Source organism: Natator depressus, chromosome 21 (genome assembly GCF_965152275.1).
Source record: "Natator depressus isolate rNatDep1 chromosome 21, rNatDep2.hap1, whole genome shotgun sequence".
NCBI classification, from domain to species: Eukaryota; Metazoa; Chordata; order Testudines; family Cheloniidae; genus Natator; species Natator depressus.
In genome coordinates, this window is record NC_134254.1 from 15704700 (window position 1) to 15730639 (window position 25940).

At 50.1% G+C, this 25940-nt stretch overlaps 1 protein-coding gene across 1 annotated transcript in view; it reads left to right on the top strand.

The window, feature by feature from the left end:
- Positions 1-383: 383 nt before the first annotated feature.
- CSRP1 (cysteine and glycine rich protein 1) overlaps positions 384-25940 on the top strand; it is a 62916-nt gene continuing 37359 nt past the window's right edge. The window contains exon 1 of the mRNA XM_074935999.1: positions 384-537. The gene's annotated coding sequence lies outside the window, so the exon portion shown is untranslated. The remainder of the gene's footprint in view (positions 538-25940) is intronic.

Consider the following 25940-nt stretch of genomic DNA (forward strand, 5'->3'; position numbering starts at 1 on the left):
CAGGATTGATGGGTCTCAGCAGAGCTGCCAGGGGAGCCTGAGGGGTATCAGCAGAGCTGGGAGGGGAGCCCCATGCTGGAATAGCGGGCGGCTGGGGGGGGGAGGCTGTGGGTCAGGTTTGTGGGGCATTACTGACCACATTTTGCAGAGCCCCTGCCCTGCCGCTGTGAACGCTAACCGGCTGGGCGCTCCGGGGTGCAGGGGAGCCGGGGACCTGTGCCCTGGCCAGGCTGCTCGCCCCTTTCCCCGCACCCTGGCCCGCGCCCCTTCGCGGGCGCCTTCCCCAGCCTGTGCCGGGCGCCGGCCCCTCGCTGGGAGCTTGGGTGGGCAGCGCTGCCTCCCTCCTCCGGAGCCGTGACGGGGCCATCAGCCCTTCGGGGCGGAGTGCAAAGAGCCCGGCCTCCCGGGCCTGCAGCGGGGGGGTGCCCCGGGACACGCCTCCTCCCGAGAAGAACAAAAACCAGCCCCCAGCGGAGCCCAGCCGGGGAGCGCAGCGCCGAGCCCAGCGCAGCCGAGCCGAGCCGAGCCCAGCAGCAGGTACGTGCCTTGGGGCAGCTGCTCCCACGGACTCTGCCCCATGCCGGCCGGATCCCCCGTGGGCTCCCTCGCTTGCAGAGCCCCCAGCCCCACGCCGTGCATCGGGGCAGCAGCTCCCCATCCGGCCAGGGCCCAGCCCAGCCCTGCTCCGGGGCTTTCCCCCGAGCCCCACCCAGCCCCGGAGCCTGCGTCAAGGGAGCCGCGCTCCGAACCATTAGTGTGAAAGCCAAGGGCTTGAGTCAGAAATGAGCTGGCCAGTTTCCTTTTGCTCTGGGCAGTTGGGGGAGGGCGGCAGATGGTGGCGGGGGGAGCCCTGGTTCTGTTATTACGCGGATTTTGTGCTGCCCTGGGAGGCTGGTGCCCAGGGATGTGCTAAGGGGCATCGGGTCTGGTTTAGCTCTCTTGGACCCCAGTCACCAAACGGGGCTGTTCTCCAGAGCAGGGCAACTTTGCCCTGCTCCCAGCTCCAGAGCCAGCCGCATCCCTGCCTCGGTTACGTGCGCACTGAATTCGGAGTGACTGCAAATCAAGCTGGCTTGGAGGTGCCGAATTCAGAGCAGGGTTTCCGGGTTGCTCCCTTCTGCCCCTGCTCCCCAAAACCTTTAGAGGAGTCATCCCAGTGCATGGCTCTGCTGCTGCCGGACCAGCACTGGGATGAGCTGCCCAATGCAGGCTGGGGTTGTAGACATCTCCCACCCCCCAAAGCTGGGTTGTTCGGAAGAGAGGTTCAGAACTCGGGACCAGCTGAGCCTCTCCTATGGGTTCGGGTTGCAAATCCCAAGGCTGACTGGGCCAGGGGCTTTGTTTCAGGTCCAGGTTTTTGAGGGTCTCTTTGGATTGTAACCTGTGCTACCAAATCAGCCCTGTCATGGCTACACAGACAGAGCTGCCCCACGAGCTCTGCTAGTCAGTTGTATTTCAGGGCTGTGGAGTTGTACATCCCCAATGTCCTCCCCAGATCTCCCTGTTCCTGGCTCTGGCAGGCAGGTAGGATCTTGCCGTTGTTCAGAGGAGTTCTTCAGTCGTGTAGTGTAAAGCTGCCTGCGTCTCGGTAACATCAGCTTGTTACAATGGAATCCCATCACCAGCCCCATGTGTGCAAAGACTCCCCCACATCTGCTGGGGCAGCATGTTAGTCTTGTGTACGGATTTCCTTTCCGTAGCAGGAGAGGGGCTATCCCATGCCACAGCAAGTGCCAGGCAACGTCCTGGGCTGTGTTTCGGTTTGACTATTGCGATCTACCTCCCTGAGCTTCCAGGCGGCCTCCGTTGCACCCGGGGCATGGCAGGAACCCTCTGAACAAAGCGGTAGTGCTGTGACACTGGGAGACCCTTGGGTGAGGATGGAGTAGTCATCATGCTATACTTCTGGGTGAACGTAGAAATGAAGGGTTCATGCTGCTGGCTGGAGCTGCGCGTGGTGGGGTCTGGTCTGGTGCAGGCTTCATCTGCACGCGTATAGCTCTGTGAATGCTCCTCAGTCCTGAGTTCTAGCACCTCCTGCTGTTTCAGTCTTGCACCCCTCTTAGCTCTGCCAGTGGCCCTCAAGCCTGACCTGCAATGGCAGTAGTCCTACATCTTCCTGCAGCCCTGTCTGTGCCCCACAATGCTGACCCCCCCCCCCCCCCAAATCACCTGTTCTTCCAGACCTGGGCTAAATCATGTGACGGGGTTTTGACGCAGAGTCCACAGTGAATGTTTACTGAGACCTCCCCAACTCGTTTCACCTGTGACCAAAGTCTGGAAATGAGCTTGGTCTTCACACCACCTCTTGCCAGTGCTTAGACCCTTTGCTTCTTTGAGCATGAGCGGCACCCATCCTGGTGGATAAAGGTGTAGGCCCAAGTTCTGATCTCTGCAATTGTGGGGAATCCTACAGCCATGTTTTTTGACATATTTTGGGGGAAATGTGTGCGGCTGGGGGGAAAATAAGACTGGACACAAGGTGTAAGTTTTTAACGGTGAGAGTCGTTAACTCTTGGAACATGTTACCCAGGGTCGTGATGGATTCTCCATCACTGACCATTTTTTAATCAAGGCTGGATGTTTGTTTTACTAAAAGATCTGCTCTAAGAATGACTGTGGGGCCGTTCTCCAGGCTGTGTTACCCAGGAGGTCAGAGGAGATGATCACAATGGTCCCTTCTGGCCTAGGAACCTAGGAATCTATGAACATTTGAACAAGAAAAGCAGGCTGACATCATCCTGTTCAGTGGCATTTCCGCCTCCCTCGTGGCAGGAAATTATGTGTGCTCTGTATCTCGGAAGGGAGGCTGTCTGTGTGATTATATCTAATGGGGAAACCCGACCTATAGCTCCTAGAGTTCAAAATTGTGAGTATCCCTGAAGCAGCAAAGAGAACTTCACTAGTGCCCTTCATTTGGGGCTCTCAAAGCATTTTGCTATCTCTAGTTATAACCCACTCTGAAGTAGGTAAGAATTTGTATTTCCGTTTTGCAGATGGTTGTGGGGAAGGGGAACTGAAGCTCTGAGCAGAGGGGACTTGCCTAAGATCAGTAGCAGGGTTGGGCGTGGAACTCAGGAGTCCTGTCTCCTAATTGTCTTGCTCTAACTTCCCTTTTTGGTCTGGATAAAGGTTGCATTCCTGTAAACTTCAAGGACTGCCTCCTCAGTTGTTGTAAATCAGTGTACTGCTCGCTTCCCTGGAACAACTAGAGTTGCACCGATTTATACCAGCTGAGGATGTGGCCCAAATAAATGATCTTCAGCCCTCTGTTAAAGCAAGAAATCCAGATAGGTGGTGTTTGCACAAATTAAGAGCAGAGATTGTAGGAGGGGGAGTTAACCAGAGCTGGGCAACAGAGCCATCCCTTGGGTAGGGCGAATCAGAGCAACCGCTCCAGGCCCCACACTTTGCAGGTTGATGCAATTGGCCGGCGCGGTCGGTCCTGGAAGAGATGAATCCGTCCCTTCCACCCCGGGCCCCTCACTCCCCTAGGGATGGCCCTGCTGGGCAAGGTATACCAGACACTTACTAGCTGGTGTAAACCTATTTGCTGGAGGTCAGCTCAAAACATGAGGGTCAAGGGCCAGTGAGCCAACACCTTGGTGAGAAACCAAGCACTGGGATACCAGGGAGAGGGAAGGTATTGAGGTTGCTAATTGACACGGGGACACCTCTTCCCCCCCCATGCAGAGCTTTGGGGAGGGGGTGTCTTGGCTCCTCTCTCCCATTCCTTGTGGCTGCAAGGTCTGGCTTGTGGGATCCACCTTCCCCCCAGTGAATAGCCTGCAGCTGCTCAGAACTTGGCAAAGGTAGTGCCAAGATACTCCTCCTTCTGCCCTCTGGGCAGGCTGTTACAGAGGCTTGGTATGAACTGGATGTGTGGCTTGTCTCCCTACTTGGGAGGGTGGGGGTTATTCAGTGGGGTTTTGTGCCTTTCCCAGCCAGAACCCCAGTGCATCTCAGAGCATCTGTACCGAATACTGCCTTAGAACTGGTGAGGTGTGCTTCAGGATTCTGTCTCCTGGGGAGGGCAAAGCAGCCCATAGAGCCTAGGATCTGACTCTGTTCTCAAAAGGTACCTGGTATGTGCTAAATGACTTGCATTAAATAGGGCTGGTCAGAAAATGAGGGAGCAGGGGAAATTCCCTGCAGGAAAACCTGGCTTTTTGCTGAAAAAGCAAATAGCTTTCTTTTTGATTCTGCCCCCCGTTCCGCAGCCTGGATTTTCCATGGAGAGCACACACTTCCCATCAAACTGTTCAATTAGTAGAAAACCCCAGTTTTTCCAAACTGGGTGGAAAACTTGCAGCCAGCCCTCTTGTGGAATGCCTGGGGATCCATGCGATCCTTGTGGCTGCAATACCTCATTCCTCAGGAATTTCACTGCCCTTTAGCACTAATGAATGGCCATGTATGGTAACCTGGCTAGTGCACAGTGGTCTGGTGTTTACATGGCCGGCTCTTTCTCTTCTGTTGTGGAGCAGGCTCAGGGACATGGCTTGTCCCCCACTGGTAGCAGCAGAGGGCTCGGCCCGGTCTCTAGTGGAAATTTTCTGCCTGTCTCAAAGCCACTCATGAATATGGCATGACTGAGTCTGTCTGGGTTTGGGGAAGCTGTCTGCTTGGAAGGTCAGGTGTGCACTGGCAAGCTCTGTGTGCGGATCCTGTGCTAGCCATGGGCTGCTGCTAGTCTCTCTCTTTCATGGACTCTAACTCATCCTGTACTGACTCCATGCTCCAAGCCAAAAGCCACGGAAAGGCCTCGCACAGTGAGTGCTGCTCTCTTCGGCTAGACTGATTTGGTCCCAGATTGCACTGGTCATCATGCTGCGAGGCTTGAGACCTGATTCTCTTTTCTCTCGCACTGGTCTGATGTGCGTGTATCCCCACTGACTTAATGGGGTTACTTCTGATTTGCACCAGCGTGAGTGAGGGTTGGCCCCTAGGTCTCTTTTGGAACCTCCGCTTTAGCAAACGTCTTCCTTCCATTTACTACATGGGGGCTAATTCCCAGCTGACCTGTTCCTTGTGCAGTCACTTACACCGGTACACAGCTGATGTAAATTGCTACAAAATCAGAGTGACCGTGTGCTACACCCACTTCACACTCGATCTGCACAGGTGGAAGTGACATAAGGTAGGAGAGAGTTGGGCCCTCCCAGCTAAACTGCCAAAAGCACTCTAAACTCTGGCCTCAAAGAACCCCTGAAAATCTGGTCCCAATGGTAGGTGGTAAGGCCTCAAAAATCTGTCCCTGTGGCTTTCCTCAGTGAATTGGATATATCTTTGCAAAGTGATTGTCCTTTTCTTTGCTGCCCAGATGTCTAACCTCTCCAGGCCCCTTGGAGTTGCAGCTCCTGCCAATTACCTATCCTCTGCAAATCTCATTAGTGTCCTGATTACTTCCAGTAATCAGGAAGACTTTAAATCAGACCCCAGTCCCTGTGGTCCCTCTCTAGATCCCTCTCCCTCAGTTCCAGACTCTGACACTAGTTTCCAGGCCACATGAGAGTTCTCCTGGATAAATAAGTGTGAATTAACTTTACAGCTGGGATTTCATGCCACGCTGTTAAATGCTCTCCTGCAATCCAAGTGCATTAAATCTGCCCTCCTCCTCTGCTAAATAACCTTTTAGTATGGCCAGAATTAATTGGTATCTAACCTTTTTCCCCCACATTGCATTGTATAGCTGTCCCCTCATCTCTAAATCCTAGGCAATTGCTGTATAAATCATGCTCACCCATTATGGAGTGTAGAGGATGGACAGACCATCCGTGAACGTTCTTACACTGGAATGGCGGAGAGGCGCACCGGGAGCTACTTTCTGCACTGACACCCTGGTGCTCTTCAGAGGTGCTAATGAGGCCAGATTCTTGTCTGCAGCTGTGTCTAGCCTGAGGGAGGGGAAATGGGATGGAGCTACACAGACTTCCTGCACATTCTAGGGATCTGGCCCAAGCCATGTGGGGCCAGACTTGTTAAAGAGCATGGGGCCAGATTTCCAAGTGCTCAGAGCCCCTGATTGGGGCCAGGGGGTCCAAAATAGTCAGCACCCAGCACACTGAACTCCCTGTGTCACCCTCCCTGATCCTGGCCACTGTAGACTTGTTTCAAAATCACCCAGAGGCACTGAGCAAGGTCAAGCAGCTGTTGGTCCCCTGAGGGAGAAGGGCAGTGAGTGTGGCGGGGTAACAGGTCAGGATGACATGTTTCTCTTCAGAGAAGTAATGCTCAGATTTTCACACTCATCACCCCAGCGGTGGGATTCCCCTGCAGCCTGATCAGACCTGCCGTGGTTTGTGTCTGAAAGGTGGAAAAACCCATGAAACTTTTACAAGTGAAACTCCAGGGAGAGCTTGTAAAACTGGTGTTTTCAGATTGGTTCAACTATACTGGGATAAGTGAAGCAGTTCAACCCCGTCGGGTGAATGCAGTTAAACCAGCGTAAAAGTGCCTTATACGGGTATGGCTTACTCCCATGTGAGAGGGGAAACAGTCTATACTTGTAGACACACATTTATACCAGCATGACTGTAGCCACACGAGGTGTTGAACCATTTTAATGGTTTTGGTTTAAAAACAATAAATCCCCCCCCCCCCCAAACGGATGACGTTCTACTGTGTATAGAGCAGGCCTGAGTGGAATGAGCACACTGATCTGAAGATACTCCGTGACAAGCCTGCTGTTCTGGGTGCAAAATACAATAAGCAAGACCCCCGTCTACTAACAAGTTGGGCCTCCTACCACTCCAGTGCCCACACCTGGGGCTCGTCTAAATACAGTTTCATTGAAATTGGCTTAAAACCCAATTTTAAACTGTTCATGCAGGATCTGGAGCCGTCCTGCGGGTGAATCAGGTTTGTGTAGTGAAGGAGGCGGTTGCCTGTAGGACCCCGACTTAATCATAGAATATCAGGGTTGGAAAGGACCTCAGGAGGTCATCTAGTCCAACCCCCTGCTCAAAGCAGGGCCAATCCCCAACTAAATCATCCCAGCCAGGGCTTTGTCAAGCCTGACCTTAAAAATATCTAAGGAAGGAGATTCCACCACCTCCCTAGGTAACGCATTCCGGTGTTTCACCACCCTCCTAGTGAAAAAGTTTTTCCTAATATCCAACCTAAATCTCCCCCACTGCAACTTGAGACCATTACTCCTTGTCCTGTCATCTTCTACCACTGAGAATAGTCTAGAACCATCCTCTCTGGAACCACCTCTCAGGTAGTTGAAAGCAGCTATCAAATCCCCCCTCATTCTTCTCTTCTGCAGACTAAACAATCCCAGTTCCCTCAGCCTCTCCTCATAAGTCATGTGTTCCAGACCCCTAATCATTTTTGTTGCCCTTCGCTGGACTCTCTCCAATTTTTCCACATCCTTCTTGTAGTGTGGGGCCCAAAACTGGACACAGTACTCCGGATGAGGCCTCACCAATGTCGAATAGAGGGGAAGGATCACGTCCCTCGATCAGCTGGCAATGCCCCTGCTTATACAGCCCAAAATGCCATTGGCCTTCTTGGCAACAAGGGCACACTGCTGACTCATGTCCAGCTTCTCGTCCACTGTCACGCCTAGGTACTTTTCCGCAGAACTGCTGCCTAGCCATTCGGTCCCTAGTCTGTAGCGGTGCATGGGATTCTTCCGTCCTAAGTGCAGGACTTTGCACTTGTCCTTGTTGAACCTCATCAGATTTCTTTTGGCCCAATCCTCCAATTTGTCTAGGTCCCTCTGTATCCTATCCCTGCCCTCCAGCATATCTACCACTCCTCCTCCTAGTTTAGCATCATCCGCAAATTTGCTGATAGTGCAATCCACACCATCCTCCAGATCATTTATGAAGATATTGAACAAAACCGGCCCCAGGACCGACCCTTGGGGCACTCCACTTGACACCGGCTGCCAACTAGATATGGAGCCATTGATCACTACCCGTTGAGCCTGACAATCTAGCCAACTTTCTACCCACCTTATAGTGCATTCATCCAGCCCATACTTCTTTAACTTGCTGACAAGAATACTGTGGGAGACAGTGTCAAAAGCTTTGCTAAAGTCAAGAAACAAAACATCCACTGCTTTCCCTTCATCCACAGAACCAGTAATCTCATCATAGAAGGCGATTAGATTAGTCAGGCATGACCTTCCCTTGGTGAATCCATGCTGACTGTTCCTGATCACTGTTCTCTCCTCTAAATGCTTCAGAATTGATTCCTTGAGGACCTGCTCCATGATTTTTCCGGGGACTGAGGTGAGGCTGACTGGCCTGTAGTTCCCAGGATCGTCCTTCTTCCCTTTTTTAAAGATTGGCACTACATTAGCCTTTTTCCGGTCATCTGGGACTTCCCCCGTTCGCCACGAGTTTTCAAAGATAATGGCCAATGGCTCTGCAATCACAGCCGCCAATTCCTTTAGCACTCTCGGATGCAACTCATCAGGTCCCATGGACTTGTACACATCCAGCTTTTCTAAATAGTCCCTAACCACCTCTTTCTCCACAGAGGGCTGGCCATCTACTCCCCATGCTGTGCTGCCCAGTGCAGCAGTCTGGGAGCTGACCTTGTTCGTGAAGACAGAGGCAAAAAAAGCGTTGAGTACATTAGCTTTTTCCACACCCTCTGTCACTAGGTTGCCTCCCTCATTCAGTAAGGGGCCCACACTTTCCTTGACTTTCTTCTTGTTGCCAACATACCTGAAGAAACCCTTCTTGTTACTCTTGACATCTCTTGCTAGCTGCAGCTCCAGGTGCGATTTGGCCCTCCTGATTTCATTCCTACATGCCCGAGCAATATTTTTATACTCTTCCCTGGTCATATGTCCAACCTTCCACTTCTTGTAAGCTTCTTTTTTACGGTTAAGATCCGCTAGGATTTCACTGTGAAGCCAAGCTGGTTGCCTGCCGTATTTACTATTCTTTCGACTCATCGGGATGGTTTGTCCCTGTAACCTCAACAGGGATTCCTTGAAATACAGCCAGCTCTCCTGGACTCCCTTCCCCTTCATGTTAGTCCCCCAGGGGATCCTACCCATCCGTTCCCTGAGGGAGTCGAAGTCTGCTTTCTTGAAGTCCAGGGTCCGTATCCTGCTGCTTACCTTTCTTCCCTGTGTCAGGATCCTGAACTCAACCAACTCGTGGTCACTGCCTCCCAGATTCCCATCCCTTTTGCTTCCCCCACTAATTCTTCCCGGTTTGTGAGCAGCAGGTCAAGAAAAGCTCCCCCCCAGTTGGCTCCTCTAGCACTTGCACCAGGAAATTGTCCCCTACACTTTCCAAAAACTTCCTAGATTATCTATGCACCGCTGTATTGCTCTCCCAACAGATATCAGGAAAATTAAAGTCACCCATGAGAACCAGGGCGTGCGATCTAGTAGCTTCTGCGAGTTGCTGGAAGAAAGCCTCATCCCCCTGGTCCGGTGGTCTATAGCAGACTCCCACCGCGACATCACTCTTGTTGCTCACACTTCTAAACTTAATCCAGAGACACTCAGGTTTTTCTGCAGTTTCGTACCGGAGCTCTGAGCAGTCATACTTGTTTGTTGCAGCAGTTGAAAGGCATAGTGTGAACAAGGCAGGGAACTGCAGCAAGAGAAAGGAGGGTTTGATGGTTAAGGCAGTAGAATGCTGCCCTGGAAAACTGGATTCTTCATGGTAAGTGCTGCCCAGAGCCTGCCTCACCCTGTCCCGTGCCCTCCCACACCCAAACTCTTCTGCTGCTGCGGGGAAGGGCAGGGAGGCCCAAGACGCTTCTCTTAGATCAGCTTACCTTGCGGCCGTAAATTCACAGGCCCAGCCAGTTTTAAACAAATCAGATTGGTATAAATCTCCTGCATGAACAGTTTAAAATTGGGTTTTAAGCCAATTTCAATGAAACTGTATTTAGACGAGCCCCAGGTGTGGGCACTGGAGTGGTAGGAGGCCCAACTTATTTGTAGACGGGGGTCTTGCTTATTGTATTTTGCACCCAGAACAGCAGGCTTTTCACGGAGTATCTTCAGATCAATATGCTCATTCCACTCAGGCCTGCTCTATACACAGTAGAACATCATCCGTTGGGGGGGATTTATTGTCTCTGCCGCAAAGTTCCTGTGTGATGCTAGTCTAACCCGCACATCTCCTGTCACCCTCCAGTGGCACCAAGACCACTGAGAGATTAACGAGTCTGCTACAGCCTTAGCTAAGAGCCCTGTGGCTTTTAGCTCATGCAGTAGAGGCTCATGCATTTAGCTCCAGAGGTCCCAGGTTCGATCTTACCCACCAATGTTGGGGGTCTGTTGGCCGTACACTAGTCACTTAAACCCAGCTTTTCACAGGTGATCACTAACAAGTGGATCCCTCATTTTCTGGGTGCCTGGCTTGATATCCTGGGGTCTGATCTGCAGAAGTGCTGAGCACTCACAGCTGCGGTCGAATCATTGGGAGCTGGGTTTTGAACATATCAGTGCTGTGTGATGCTAAGCACCCTGGAAAATCAGGTCCTAGGCATCTTTGATTGGGCATCCAGATTTAGTGGATACTTTTGACCTTAATTTGTCTGTGCCTCCGTTTTCCATCTGTAAAGCGAGGATAATGCTCCCTCATCTCACAGGCGTGCTATGAAAATAAATAAGTTTGTGAGTCACTCCGATACTATCGCGATGAGCTCCACAGGAGGAAAGGCCATGAGGAAATTAATAATTCTGCCTTCAGAGCAGCGTTTTGCTAGTGTGCAGTACATAAAGCATGGGCCACACATGAACAATAAGGAGAAAATTAAAACATTGAATAACTGCTCATTAAGTGAGCGCTCTTCACATTTCAGAGCCACTCTTCCTGTACTAGGCTCAGTCTCTGACCTTTTGCCTCTGGTTAAATATTGGAAAGCTTCCATGGTGGCTCTGAATTGTTTTTTTTTCAGTGTTGGCCTTGTGTGGTTACACACTTCTGTTAACTTGGAAGCCAGACTTCATCCACTGAGCCTGTGACAATGTCGGCAGCCTGAAATCTGCCAATTCCAACTAAAACCATTGAAAGTTTAGATCCTCTCTGTAGAGTCCCTTCTTGTGTAAAATTCATGCTGCACTTTGATCAGACCCCTGGTGCCCTGTGCAGATTTCATCAGACTTGCAGGAGTAGCTGGATGCAAGCATGGACACAGCATAGCTCCATTAGTTTTAATTGTCACTAGCTGAGGGTCTGTCTAACTGCCATCAATGGAGGACCAGAGCTTCCTGAGAACTCCACCCAGTGGGAAACCGGTGCATCAATTCTCCTATTTCAGTTAACTAACCATGAGGCTGCTGGCTGGCAGCTTTTAACAGCCACCATGTGTTGTAGGATTGCTGGTGTCAATTGCTCACCTAGGTTCAGATGCTGCAGTGCACACCCGTGTGTCAAAGTCTGGGGTGCATGCACCTGAAGTTCCCTCCAAAGTTCTGTTTTCACTGTCTGAACAACTGCAAAGACCTGGGCAGAATATTCCCCAGTTTTCTTTTCAGATGCAGTATAAATAGTGTTCAGAAGGAATGCATTTTCCCCTTGTGGGAATCCTAGAATATCAGGGTTGGAAGGGACTTCAGTCCAACCCTCTGCTCAAAGCAGGACCAATCCCCAACTAAATCATCCCAGCCAGGGCTTTGTCAAGCCTGACCTTAAAAACCTCTAAGGAAGGAGATTCCACCACCTCCCTAGGTAACGCATTCCAGTGCTTCACCACCCTCCTAGTGAAATAGTTTTTCCTAATAGCCAACCTAGACCTCCCCCATTGCTCCTTGTTCTGTCATCCGGTACCACTGAGAACAGTCTAGATCCATCCTCTTTGGAATCCCCTTTCAGGTAGTTGAAGGCTACTATCAAATCCCCCCTCACTGTTCTCTTCTGCAGACTAAACAATCCCAGTTCCCTCAGCCTGTCCTCATAAGTCATGTGCTCCAGCCCCCTAATCATTTTTCACAGTAGCAGCTGTTAGTCTGTATCCGCAAAAAGAACAGGAGGACTTGTGGCACCTTAGAGACTAACAAATTTATTTTGAGCAAAAGCTTTCACGAGTGAGCTGTAGCTCACGAAAGCTTATGCTCAAATAAATGTTAGTCTCTAAGGTGCCACAAGTCCTCCTGTTCTTTTTGCTGATCATTTTTGTTTCCCTCCACTGGACGCTTTCCAGTTCTTCCACATCTTTCTTGTAGTGTGGGGCCCAAAACTGGACACAGTACTCCAGATGAGGCCTCACCAATGTTGAATAGAGGGGAACGATCACGTCCCTCGAACTGCTGGCAATGCCCCTACTTATACAGCCCAAAATGCTGTTAGCCTTCTTGGCAACAAGGGCACACTGACTCCTATCCAGCTTCTCGTCCACTGTAACCCCTAGGTCCTTTTCTGCAGAACTGCTGCCTAGCCATTCGGTCCCTAGTCTGTAATGGTGCATGGGATTCTTCCGTCCTAAGTGCAGGACTCTGCACTTGTCCTTGTTGAACCTCCATCAGATTTCTTTTGGCCCAATCCTCCAATTTGTCTAGGACCCTCTATATCCTATCCCTACCCTCCAGCGTATCTACCTCTCCTCCCAGTTTAGTGTCATCTGCAAACTTGCTGAGGGTGCAATCCACACCATCCTCCAGATCATTAATGACATGGAGCCATTGATCGTTACCCGTTGAGCCCAACAATGTAGCCAGCTTTCTATCCACCTTATAGTCCAGGGGTCGGCAACCGATGGCATGCGCACCAAAGACTACATGCCAGGCGATTTTTTTTTTTTTTTTTAAATGGCTCGCTGCTGCCTGCCGGGTCCCAGCCGCCGGCCCTGCTGAGCGCCTGCTGCCGAACCCAGGCTGGGACCCCGGCAGGCAGCAGCGAGCCATTAAAAATCCTGCCCGCCCCGGCCTGCTCTTCTCTGCCCCCCACGCGGGGGCAGGGTGAAGAAGCTTGGTCCTGCTGGTGGCTGCTGCTGCAGGGCAGGCAAGCTCCCCCTCCCTCGCTTCTTCCCCCAGTGTGCCGGGTTCCTGCCCCTCCTCCTCCTCTCCCTGCCACCCATCAGCTGATGGCCCTTGCAAGGGAGGGGGAGAAGCAGAGCCAGAGCGCTCTCCCTGGTCTTGGGAGGAGGTGGAGACGGGGCCTTGGGGAAGGGGGGGGTGGAATCAGGGCATATCCCCTCCAGCCACCTGCTGTGAGCCGCTCTGGACGGGGGCTGGGAGCACCCCCATGACCCCAGCCCACACACCCAGCCCTCTGCCCTGATCCCTGCACCCACCATGACCCAAGCCTTGACTCCTACACCCTCCTCACACACCCCCAGCCCTGACTCTTGCACCCGCAACATTCCCACCCCCACCATGAGCACCAAATGTGAGCTGCCCAGGTAAGCACTCCACACCCAAACCTCCTGCGCCCCCCTCCCTCATTCTAGCTCCTGGCCAGACCCTACACCCCAACTCCCAGCCTGCTCCTTCACCCCCAGCCCTGGGCTCAGTGCACTCCCTCAGTGCAGAGAGAGAGGAAGAGAATGGGTAGAACCAGGGAGAAGGTAGGTACCCACTCTGTGGTCAGGGCTGGGATCCCAGACTGGCAATGGGCTGAGCAGGGCCGGCAGCTGGGACCCTGGCTGGCAGGAGCCGGCAGACGGAACCCCAGACCGGTAGCGAGCTGAGTGATAGTGGCCTGAGCCGCTCAGCCCACTGCCAGTCTGGGGTCCCGGCCTTAGGCCCCGCTCAGCCTGCTGCCAGCCTAGGTGAATGGAACCCCAGGCTGGCAACATAAGATCAGCATTTTAATTTAATGAAGCTTCTTAAACATTTTTAAAACCTTGTTTACTTTACATATGACAATAGTTTAGTGATATAATATATAGACTTTTAGCGAGAGACCTTCTAAAAATGTTAAAATGTATTACTGGCACATGAAACCTTAAATTAAAGTGAATAAATGAAGACTTGGCACACCACTTCTGAAAGGTTGACGACCCCTGTTATAGTCCATTCATCCAGCCCATACTTCTTTAACTTGCTGGTAAGAATACTGTGGGAGACCGTGTCAAAAACTTTGCTAAAGTCAAGGAATAACATGTCCACTGCTTTCCCCTCATCCACAGAGCCAGTTATCTCGTCATAGAAGGCAACTAGATTAGTCAGGCATGACTTGCCCTTGGTGAATCCATGCTGACTGTTCCTGATCACCTTCCTCTTCTCTAAGTGCTTCAAAATTGATTCCTTGAGGACATGCTCCATGATTTTTCCAGGGACTGAGGTGAGGCTGACTGGCCTGTAGTTTCCCAGATCCTCCTCCTTCTCTTTTTTTAAAGATGGGCACTTCATTAGCCTTTCCAGTTGTCCAGGACCTCCCCTGATCACCATGAGTTTTCAAAGATGGCCAATGGCTCTGCAATTACATCCACCAACTCCTTTAGCACCCTCGGATGCAGTGCATCCGGCCCCATGGACTTGTGCTTGTCCAGCTTTTCTAAATAGTCCCTGTCAACATTCCTTCCCCACTCTGAACTCTAAGGTACAGATGTGGGGACCTGCATGAAAACCCCCTAAGCTTATTTTTACCAGCTTAGGTTAAAACTTCCCCAAGGTACAAACTATTTTACCTTTTGCCCTTGGACTTTATTGCTGCCACCACCAAACATCTAACAAATACATAACCGGGAAAGAGCCCGCTTGGAAACATTTTTCCCCCCCAAAAATCCTCCCCTAGCCCCCTTTCCTGGGGAAGGCTTGATAAAAATCCTCACCAATTTGCATAGGTGAACACAGACCCAAACCCTTGGATCTTAAGAACAATGAAAAAGCAATCAGGTTCTTAAAAGAAGAATTTTAATAGAAGTAAAAGAATCACCTCTGTAAAATCAGGATGGTAGATACCTTACAGGGTAATCCGATTCAAAACATAGAGAATCCCTCTAGGCAAAACCTTAAGTTAAAAAAGACACAAAAACAGGAATATTCATTCCATTCAGCACAGCTTATTTTATCAGTCATTTAAACAAACAGTATCTAACGCATCTCTAGCTAGATTACTTACTAAGTTCTAAGACTCCATTCCTGTTCTGTTCCTGGCAAAAGCATCACACAGACAGAGAGAACCCTTTGTTTCCCCCCCTCCAGCTTTGAAAGTATCTTGTCTCCTCATTGGTCATTTTGGTCAGGTGCCAGCGAGGTTCTTTAGCTTTTTAACCCTTTACAGGTGAAAGGGTTTTTTCCTCTGGCCAGGAGGGATTTAAAGGTGGTTAGCCTTCCCTCTATATTTATGACAGTCCTGAACCGCTTCTTTCTCCACAGAGGGCTGGTCACCTCCTCTCCATACTGTGCTGCCCAGTGCAGTAGTCTGGGAGCTGACCTTGTTCGTGAAGACAGAGGCAAAAAAAGCATTGAGTACATTAGCTTTTTCCACATCCTCTGTCACTAGGTTGCCTCCCCCATTCAGTAAGGGTCCCACACTTTCCCTGACCTTCTTCTTGTTGCTAACATACCTGTAGAAACCCTTCTTGTTACTCTTAACATCCCTTGCTAGCTGCAACTCCCAGTGTGATTTGGCTTTCCTGATTTCACTCCTGCATGCCTGAGAAAAATATTTTTATACGCCTCCCTGGTCATTTGTCCAATCTTCCACTTCTTGTAACCTTCTTTTTTGTGTTTAAGATCAGCAAGGATTTCACTATTAAGCCAAGCTGGTTGCCTGCCATATTTACTCATACCTATTATGGGGTCACTTGTCCTGTTTGTTTTATTAATATCCATGCTGATTCTTTTAGATCTTCCTTTTCGTTGAAACATCTAGTAGTGGTCCTGCAAGTCAAACTCCTTGTGACGGGGTCCCCAGGGTGCAACCTGAGCGCCCACCCCCACCCCCAAACCCACCAGCCTGGGCTGTACCTCACACTGTGATGCTGATGTCAAGCTACAAGCCTCTGGCAGGCACTGCACTTACACAGCCATCCACAGGCAGGGACACACCCAACTGAGTTACATGAATGGTCTCCCAGCCCCTCATGAACCACCAACAGAGAGGCTTCAGTCAATTCCCCCCAGCTCCCCAGCCTTGCACCCCAGGACTGTACTGGTTTGCACTGGTCAGAAGCCTGTCCAGTGTAAGCTCATTACTTAGTTCGCCACTCCCTCAGTGTGGAGTGGATATACACTAGCCTTTATAAACTGAGCTGAGATTTCCCCAAGCACTTCAACCAAAACCACACTGTTTTAGGTAAAATATAAAACAGATTGATTAACTACAGGAAGAGAGATTTTTTTTTTTTAAGTGATTACAAGTAGCAGGCATAGAGATCAAAGTTGGTTGCCTAAGAAATAAATTTGCCGTCTAAATTCTAACTCAAGCCCACGAAGTAAGATCTGAATCAGACAATCTCTCATCCTACCAGATGGTACAGCTTAAAATACACAGACTGGACCCCCTTCCAGCCTGGGACCAATCTTCCCCAGTTCAAAGTCTTTGTCTTCCAGATGTTCTTCCAGGTGTTGAGACTGGGGGGAAGGGGAGGCCAAGTGATGATATCACTGTGTCTCTTTCTTTTAATACCTTCTTCCAGCTGCTAGAAAGATCCTTGCTGTGACACGGGTCAGGCCAGCCCCATGGCATACATGTCTTCTCTGGGATAGTGGAATGGGTCTTGATGAATCATTAAGCCTGTCTGGCCATTGATGGCTGCTCCTTTGTCCCGACTGAAAGGTTGGCTGTGGGTGTCTACCAACGTCCCAACATATTTCAGTTTCAAATATAGCAATACTTCATAACACCCCACATAATAACACATACAATTCAACAGGGTATTAAGGTTCAACAGACCACAACTTCTTAAATGATACCTCACAAGGCAAACTTTGTACAAAACACATCATAATCATATAATGGTGAATATAGGGGTTCCAGGGTGTTACTTTGAGGTACGGAGTGTCACACTCCTCCAGAGAGATTTAATCTGTGGCTAAGTGCTTGAATCACTTATTTAGATTGCTGTTTGTGTTGCACTGAAGGGGATGTTGGCACAAGTGGTTACAGCTTCTTATCACATCCCAGTCTACCTTTCATATCAGTTGTCTCTACTGCGTGATCACTGATTTGATCTCCACTCATGCTAAAGGGCTGGAATAGGGACTTAAGTTGTCATTGTGGCTACATTTCAGTGATGATGGCATTGAAAATGTCTCTCCTGCAGGATTGTCAGGTGAATCAGTGTTTGTTTCATTCAGTGGCATGGTTGTTCTTGGAGAATTCAAAGAAACAGATTCTCTGCCCTCTGAGCATGAATTCTCTCAATCTCATCACTAATATCGGACCGTGTTAGCTCTCCTCAAGAAGAAGTGGAATTATTTTTTTTCACTCCGTCCATTCGGTTGCTTGTTTCCTTCAATTTCATCCATGTGTGAATTGTTGGGGACGCACTAAATGTCGAATGCCGCAGCTTTCACACTTACTGTGGCTAGAATAAGACCTCACCTAGTGAATTCAAAATCTGAAGATTGGGATAAAATGAACTCAGCAGTTTTATACAGAACTAAGTTCTAAGATGCCTGGCACAGCTTTCAGAAAGCGCTAGATTCTGACAAATCAAACCCTTCCTCAAATAGCTCACAACTGCACAGACTCCCTTCTCCAGAATCCTGTGACAGCTGATTGCTACCATTAACAATGCCCCTCTCCCCGCTCGCCAATGGGACATGATCAAAGTGTCTGCTGAGCAAGTGGAATAAAGAAAGTAGATTGGAGAGCGTCTCTTGTCCCCTTCATGTGTTACACGATGGTGAGGTGCAATGAAACTGAAAGGTGGCAAACTCAAAACCCACAAAAAAACCCCAACAACCTTTTTGCGCACACACTGTGTGACTTAGACTGGGGAACACGTTGCCACAGGATGTCACTGAGGTCAAGAATTTAGCACTGGCTGTTAGAACTCTGGATATTCTTGTAATCCATATAAATCTCTGATCCCTCTCTGAGTCTTGTGAACAAACTCTGAAGGGCTACAAAAACCTCATGATTTAATCCGGTCATTTATTAGCAGGGGTTAGGTTGATGCCTTAATGGGAGGGGCCGGGGGGGCAGATTATCTCACATCTGTCTACTGAGCAGAGGGGGTTGCACCTTCCTCTGAAGCATCTGGTACTGGCCACGGTCCAATGGGACACTGGACTAGACTGGCCAGACCCGTGATCTGGTCTGCTCTTCCCTATGCTCATTGACTACACCTCCTTGGCTTTCCTGTTCTCCTACCAACTCTGAACCCTTAGAATAATGTTCTTGCTGCTTTCTGATCCCTGCTGCAGCCTCTGCCAGTTGGGTTTTCCCCACTCACAGTGTTCAAGCTCTCACGTGTGAGTTGTGGATTGAGTGTGCATGTGGGGGGAGGGGGAGGGAGGAGGACATAGACTGAACAATCAGAAGACCTCCCTCCGCTAGCGGTCCCACAAGCCCATATTTCTGTGAGGTAAACTGAGGCCGTTTTGTTTATCGGGGGATCTATTTATACCGTGTTCACTGATGAAATCTCTTGTGGTAGACTTGCTAGGAGACCCCAACCCATGCACGCTCTCTGTCAAAGTCAGATTCAGGACTCACATAATTTGTCAGACCACTCTGTTTATTAGCAAAGCACTTTGCTAATGCACCCAGATGTGAGCCCCTCTCTGAGTGAGGTTCAAGATGACTTATTTATACAGCTAAGCCAAAGCCAATTTAACATAAGAGACAAAAGAAAGAGAAACTGAGGTGATCAGAGACTGGCCCGCTCCCCACACCAAAAAGCAGGTCCAAGCCTTTATTGGGATGGCAGGATACTACCGAAGATTTGTGCCCCACTTTAGTGCCATAGCCACCCCCATCACTGAGCTATGCAAGAAGGGGAAGCCAGACAAGGTGGTCTGGACCGAGCAGTGCCCGGAGGCTTTCCGGGCGCTGAAGGAGGCTGTGGTCAGTGGCCCAGTTCTGGGAAACCCAGACTTTGACAAGCCCTTTGTGGTGTTCACCGACGCCTCAGACACGGGACTGGGGGCGGTGTTAATGCAGGAGGATGAAAAGGGGGAGAGACACCCCATCGTGTACCTGAGCAAAAAGTTGCTACCCCGGGAGCAACACTACGCGGCCATCGAGAAGGAGTGCCTGGCCATGGTGTGGGCCCTCAAGGAACTAGAGCCCTATCTCTTCGGGCGATACTTCACCATCTACACCGACCACTCTCCCCTGACCTGGCTGCACCAGATGAAAGGAGCCAACGCCAAGCTCCTGAGGTGGAGCCTGCTCCTGCAGGATTACGACATGGACGTGGTCCATGTGAAGGGAAGTGCCAACCTGATAGCGGATGCGCTGCCCCGGAGAGGGGGCCCCAAACTTCCCCAGGTCACTGGTCACAGTGACCCTGCTCAGTTCAGTCTCGAAGGGGGGAGAGATGTGAGGATGTGACGCCGCAGGGAGGGGGGAGTGTTGACCTGGGAATGTGCCCTGGGGAGGGGAGACCTGAGAGCCTGTCACCTGAGCCAGGAGGGGGCGGGGGAGGTAACACCTCTGCCCGGGAATGTGAACAGAGGCTGAAGGAGAGAGCCTGCTTGGGGGGGGGGGGGGGGCGGGTGTTAGTTTAAGTTTGGGGCTGGGTGGAGGAACACAGGGAACCCCAGGGCTGGGGTCTAAGCTCCCTGCTCCCCCAGAAGGACTTGACTGAGGGGTCCTGGTTGTACCCACAAGCTCTGTTTTGGACTGTGTTCCTGTTGTCCAATAAACCTTCTGTTTTACTGGCTGGCTGAGAGTCTCAGTGAATCCCAGGAAGAGGGGTGCAGGGCCTGGACTCCCCCACACTCCATGACAACTGGTGCCAGTTGACAAATATACATGCATATCTTATTTGCATACTAACGTTTACCAATCTCCTAGCTCAGTAGGAGCTCTAAGTTAATTAGTTTGAGGACCCATTGTCTCACACTCCTTAATGTTTCTCTTCCTGACAACTATATTTCAACAAACGCTTCAAGTAGCATTTCTTTAATGAATTATAATTTCAAAATAATTCATTCTACTTTCACAATCCCTCCTTTTAGTCGAGCTACGCAATGACCAACAATGACTGGGTTCCACATATCAATCGTTCTTTATCTCTCTCTGTTCATCAGTGATATTTAAAATCATCAAATTAGCACTCTGGTTTGGGGCAGCTATCTGTGTAGCATACCTGACACAATTTTGGATACAACAGGAAAGTAACTGAAAACATATAAAAATTATTAGGATTCCAAACAGGAGAGTTAGGGCTCCCTGAAGCAACCAGTTTCCTATGCCAGAGAAATTGAAAAGGTTACTTAGCCACTTCCATAAAGAACATGGCTCTTCGTGGGGAAGATATGCGATTTGTTCTAAGTGGCTAGCACGATCTGTTACCTCATTGGTGTTATCTGGTATATACACACACACAGCAGTCTTTTCCAATGAGAGCACAAGTCCCTCCTTTTGCCGTCAGCACTATGTCCAGTGCCTGACGGTTTTGGAGGACCATCTGTCGGATTGCCCCTGTTTCTTTGGCCAGGGCTCTTAAACTTTCTCCGGTTTCATTTGCCATTATTTCAACTACTGCTTGTAACCTTAGGAGCCTTTTTGCATGGTGTATTACTCCCCCTAATGGTACGAAGGAACTGCCAATGGCCTCTTCCCAGGTTAAGGGGCTTATGTTATTTACATACCGTTGGGCATCTGTTAAATGTGTACCCCGATCACTGGACAGAGTAGCAGGAATTCCCTTGGCAGGCATAATATGATTTAACAAACATTATCAACAGACAGCAAGTCAGCCTTGTGACAAGGAAAGGCTTCAATCCAACCGGAGAATAAACATACCATAACCAATATCAAGTCATATTGTTGACACTTAGGCATTTGTGCAAGAACGGTGCTTGAGGCAGGCCCCGGAACCCCTGGGCCGCTTTTACAGGTTTACCAATATTATGGCATTGGCAAATGGTACGGGCTGCACAGCGGCAGGCTGCAGAAGAGCTAAAATGGGGGGGCCCACCATCCTGTCTTAGTTACAGCAGAGACCATCCCCTTCTTTCCAACACGCGATACACCGTGTAGCAGGGCAGCCAGAGATGGGTAGAGTGAAAAGGGGGCTAGAAAGGCGCCAGTAGGCGAGCGCCAAAAGGAATCGGGATGTAGAGAGCAACCTTGGGCAACCCAGGATTCTTTCTCGGTTTCTGGGGCAGAGCCTTGGAGCAGGGTGAGGTCAGTGAGGGACCAGGAGGGTAAGAGGAGAGCGGAGAACAAGGGACTCAGACATTTCGACTAGGCGCGCTGCAGCAGCCACTGCACGCAGGCAGGGGGGTAAGCCTTGGCCAACAGGGTCTAAAGTGGCAGAGAAATAAGCCACTGGTCGGTTCTTTTCTCCGGGCATCTGAGTGAGAACTCCAAGCACGCACCCAGATTGTTCACGGCAGAAAAGGGTAACAGGCTTAGAATAGTCAGGCAGCCCTAAGGCAGGGGCAGAAGCCAAATCCTGTTTGAGGGAAACAAAGGCAGAATTGGCCTCAGGGGCCACGGCATGGGGTCAGGCACAGAGAATCGAGTGAGTTCCTGGAGAGGTTTTGCAAGGGAGGCATATTGGGGAATCCATTGTCTGCAAAATCCAGCCATGCCTAAAAACGTCCAGACCTGGCGTGGGGAGCGGGGTCGGGGAAAGCTAAGGATAGCTTGGACGCAGGTGAGAGAGAGTGCACGGGAACCCTGGGAGAGGAGAAAGCCGAGGTATGTGACAGAAGCTTGACAGAGTTGTAGTTTAGAGCGAGACGCTTTGACCCTTATTTGCTAGGGCAGTAAGGAGCACTAAAGAGTCAGTTTCAGAGGCAGACAATGAAGGGGAACAGAGGAGTAGATCATCTACATATTGGACTAGTGTGGACCTGGACGGGAAAGCAAGGTCTCGGGCTAATGCTTGGGAAAAATATGACGGGCTTTCAGTATACCCCTGGAGCAGTGTGGTCCATGTGTACTGTTGCCCCTTGTAAGGAAAGGCAAACAGGAACTGGGAGTCAGGGTGAACCAGGACAGAAAAGAAAGCAGAGCACAAATCAACAACAGTAAAATGAGTTGCATCTGGTGGGACAGAAGCCAGAATCTTTGAGAGAGGCAAGTTTTGATTCTGTCCACCTATGATTTGCCTCTTCCCACCACTGCATGAAACAATCAACCTCTCCTCTTGCCAATTTAGCTTTAGGTTGGCCGAGTTTGTCTTTTAAGACGTCTACTCGGTCTTTGTCCGAAGATCCTAACAGTGGCCACTGAATTTTGGGATTCTCCCGAGTTAGCCTTTTGCATTCCCATACACATTTCCCCCCCCCTTCCCCCCAAGGTCAGCCTTTTGAAGCCATCCCCCACCCATGTCACGAGGTTTTCTGTTCATTAAAACACAACAATGCTAGCAACAAGACAAACACCACAGACAAACAACCACAAAACACATATCCATGGTATTCTGAGTTATTCTTCCGCTGGCGCCAGCTTGCTTGTAGAGTCTAAAAACAAAAGGAACAATTTCCAACCTCTGGTGGGGACAGATTATTGCTTAATAATAATACCACTTTCTTTTCCAAATTTCCTTGCTAATTGCAGGAAAAACAGAAGAATTACCTCCAGGCTGTACTTATTTTGTTCCATAGTCAGGCTGTTCTATAGTCAGGCTAGTGAATTACCCCACTCACTGGTCATTTATGAAATTCATGAGGTGGTGTACCTCAGTTTCCCCTCTTGTGCAACAGACCATGTTTGCAATAGTTTCTCTGCTGTACCAAGCTATAAGTTTATTCTCAGGTAATAGCTGAGACACAGCTTCAGATTTTAGCACTATACACACACACAAAATTCTCTTTTGCCTAACATCCCTTGCACTGTGATTACTCTTTTACACAACTGTACCCCGATTACACTTCCATCTTGTACAACTAGACACAACCAGGAGCAGCCAAGTTAAGTTCCAATAGAAACCCCTTCCATCCTTTAGTGATTTTGATTACATTACCCAATAGTAAACAATTTTGATCCGATTCTCTCTCTGCCTGCTGCCTGCAGCAGTCCCTTATAGACCATTTCTGTGGGACAAGGGCCCATTTTCCCTCAGAATAGCTGTAAAGGCTTCTGGGGACAGAAGCCTAGTGGTGGTAGTAGCCACTCGACCTGACCCCCTTAGCCTAGACCATTTTTCCAGAAATTTACAGGAGTCCGGACTCTTCCTAAAATACATAAACTGAGCCGGCGTTCCTTTAGGGAATTGTCCCGACTTAGACGTCTGGTTACCCATACAGGAGGATTTACACACCAATCACACAAGAAGGAAAGTCGGATTCGTCAGAGCGATGCCCGGTGCAACACACAAAAGGAGCCCACAGGCTACTGCCTCGCTCTTGCTTTCACACCAAGGGTTTTACCCAAGGCGCGGTGCGGCTGCGATTGTGCAGATTTCACTCACTCAGACCATGGGGAGAGGAACCCTTTGGTCAGCCGATCCCCGGACGGAGACGGCGCCCAGACTCAAACACACCACAGGGAGGACGGATAGACACAGAGACAAGACAGTTCTCAGTCCGGACAAAACACAGAAATAATTAGCTGACCAGATTCCTGATGTCAGATCCCGGGATCCCTACCAGAACAGAGTGGGAACCAACAGGTTGGATGGCGTAGACTTCACTGTGGTCATGCACCCCTCCATTCTGGCAGAGGACCGCTCGGGCCAAATGCCCAGGTGCCGGCTTGCCACGGTCATCCTAAGAACAGTCAGGAGTCACACGGCCCCAGTGAAGACGGTTGCCATCTCGGTGGAACCTCCAAATTGTCAAAGTTAGATTCAAGACTCACATAATTTGTCAGACCACTCTGTTTATTAGCAAAGCACTTTGCTAATGCACCCAGATGTGAGCCCCTCTCTGAGTGAGGTTCAAGATGACTTATTTATACAGCTAAGCCAAAGCCAATTTAACATAAGAGACAAAAGAAAGAGAAACTGAGGTGATCAGAGACTGGCCCGCTCCCCACACCAAAAAGCAGGTCCAAGCCTTTATTGGGATGGCAGGATACTACCGAAGATTTGTGCCCCACTTTAGTGCCATAGCCACCCCCATCACTGAGCTATGCAAGAAGGGGAAGCCAGACAAGGTGGTCTGGACCGAGCAGTCCCCGGAGGCTTTCCGGGCGCTGAAGGAGGCTCTTGTCCGTGGCCCAGTTCTGGCAAACCCAGACTTTGACAAGCCCTTTGTGGTGTTCACCGACGCCTCAGACACGGGACTGGGGGCAGTGTTAATGCAGGAGGATGAAAAGGGGGAGAGACACCCCATCGTGTACCTGAGCAAAAAGTTGCTACCCCGGGAGCAACACTACGCGGCCATCGAGAAGGAGTGCCTGGCCATGGTGTGGGCCCTCAAGGAACTAGAGCCCTATCTCTTCGGGCGATACTAATGGTATGAAGGAACCGTCAATGGCCTCTTCCCAGGTTAAGGGGCTTATGTTATTTACATACCACTGGGCATCTGTTAAGTCCCTTCTTTTTCGCCTGAAATTGCGGAGGCGTTCGAGGGAAGGTTCCTAGCACTCGGAATTGTGGGAAGAGTCGGGCGGGATAACAGATTCCTGACCAATTAGCTGGTAGTGCGGTATAAGCCCTGGTCCCACACACCCAGTGATGGCCTATTAAGGCCAGGAAGGGTCGGTTGCACCCATTTGTCATATAGGTGTTTGCAAAGGAGGAGGAGTATCCCCCAAAGGGTACAGAGTAATTCTCCTTACGAGGAGTGGTGTTGTTTGCATGACATTGAAAGATTGTATTGTTTTCACTAAGGTTACTGTAGGGGGAACATGAGATTTGATTTCTCTGTTTGATCCCAGGTTGAGAAAAAATTCATATCTCCATATCCGGCCCACCACTTTTTAGTTTTGTTTGAATAATCCCATACATCATTGGCCACAATATGCTGAAGGCAACGGCTTTTCCCCAGATCCAGCCCTGTCCCATTACACACCCAACACCAATGACCTTTTCCCTCCACCACACTGATCCATTTAGATGCATTTATTCCCACCGCTTTTCAAGTGTCATTGCTGTTCCATATTTTGTTAAACGGACGAGGCCCTCCCGTGAGGTCTGGGGACCTGAGTGGGACAGCCAGGACAGGAACACCAGTTTGAGAGTGGGCTGGCATGTGGCTGCAGACCCAGCAATTAGAAATATTAAGGGTCTGAGCTATCCAGACCTGCTGCTGGATAAAAGAACTGTCACCGTGGTCTCCCCAGACTGTAAGATACCAGCAGCCGAGGAACAGCGTCTGCTTCTGGCAACCCTTACGAGAGCATAGATTGTAAGGCGTTGCAGACTGTTCCTCTACGTCGTCTTCTGGAGTCAAAATTGACTCTGCGTCGTCCTGAGGTGACGATTGGTTCTCTGGGGATGGTGCCTTTTTACACTGTGAAGCATGTATCCATGCTGCGGTGCCAGATAGTCTAACAGCCGTCTGTGTAGTAAGCAGTACCTGATGAGGACTCTTCCACCGGGGCTCTCAGGCGTGCTTTCGATGATGGCGCCGTACGTAGACCCAGTCGCCTGGCTCGAGGCTGTGGCAAGCGTCGGAGGTGGGTTCCGCGGGCCAGGCGGCTCGAACCTGTGAATGGAAGTGACTTACAGCTTGCATTAGTCCCTCGCAATACTGAAGGAGCGCATTGTGAGTCAAGTTCAAATCTGGAACGGGAGTAATGGTCGTCATAGCTCGCATAGGGCGTCCCATAACAATTTCAAAGGGACTTAATTTATGCCTTTGGGATGGAGTGGATCTCATGTCCATAAGGGCTAATGGTAAGGCTACTGGCCAGCTTAATCCTGTAGAGTCACAAATTTTAGCAAGCTTATTCTTAAGTACACCATTTCGTCCTTCAACTGCACCTGCACTCTGTGGGTGGTAGGGTCAGTGCAACAGGTGTTTGATATGCAATATACGGTCC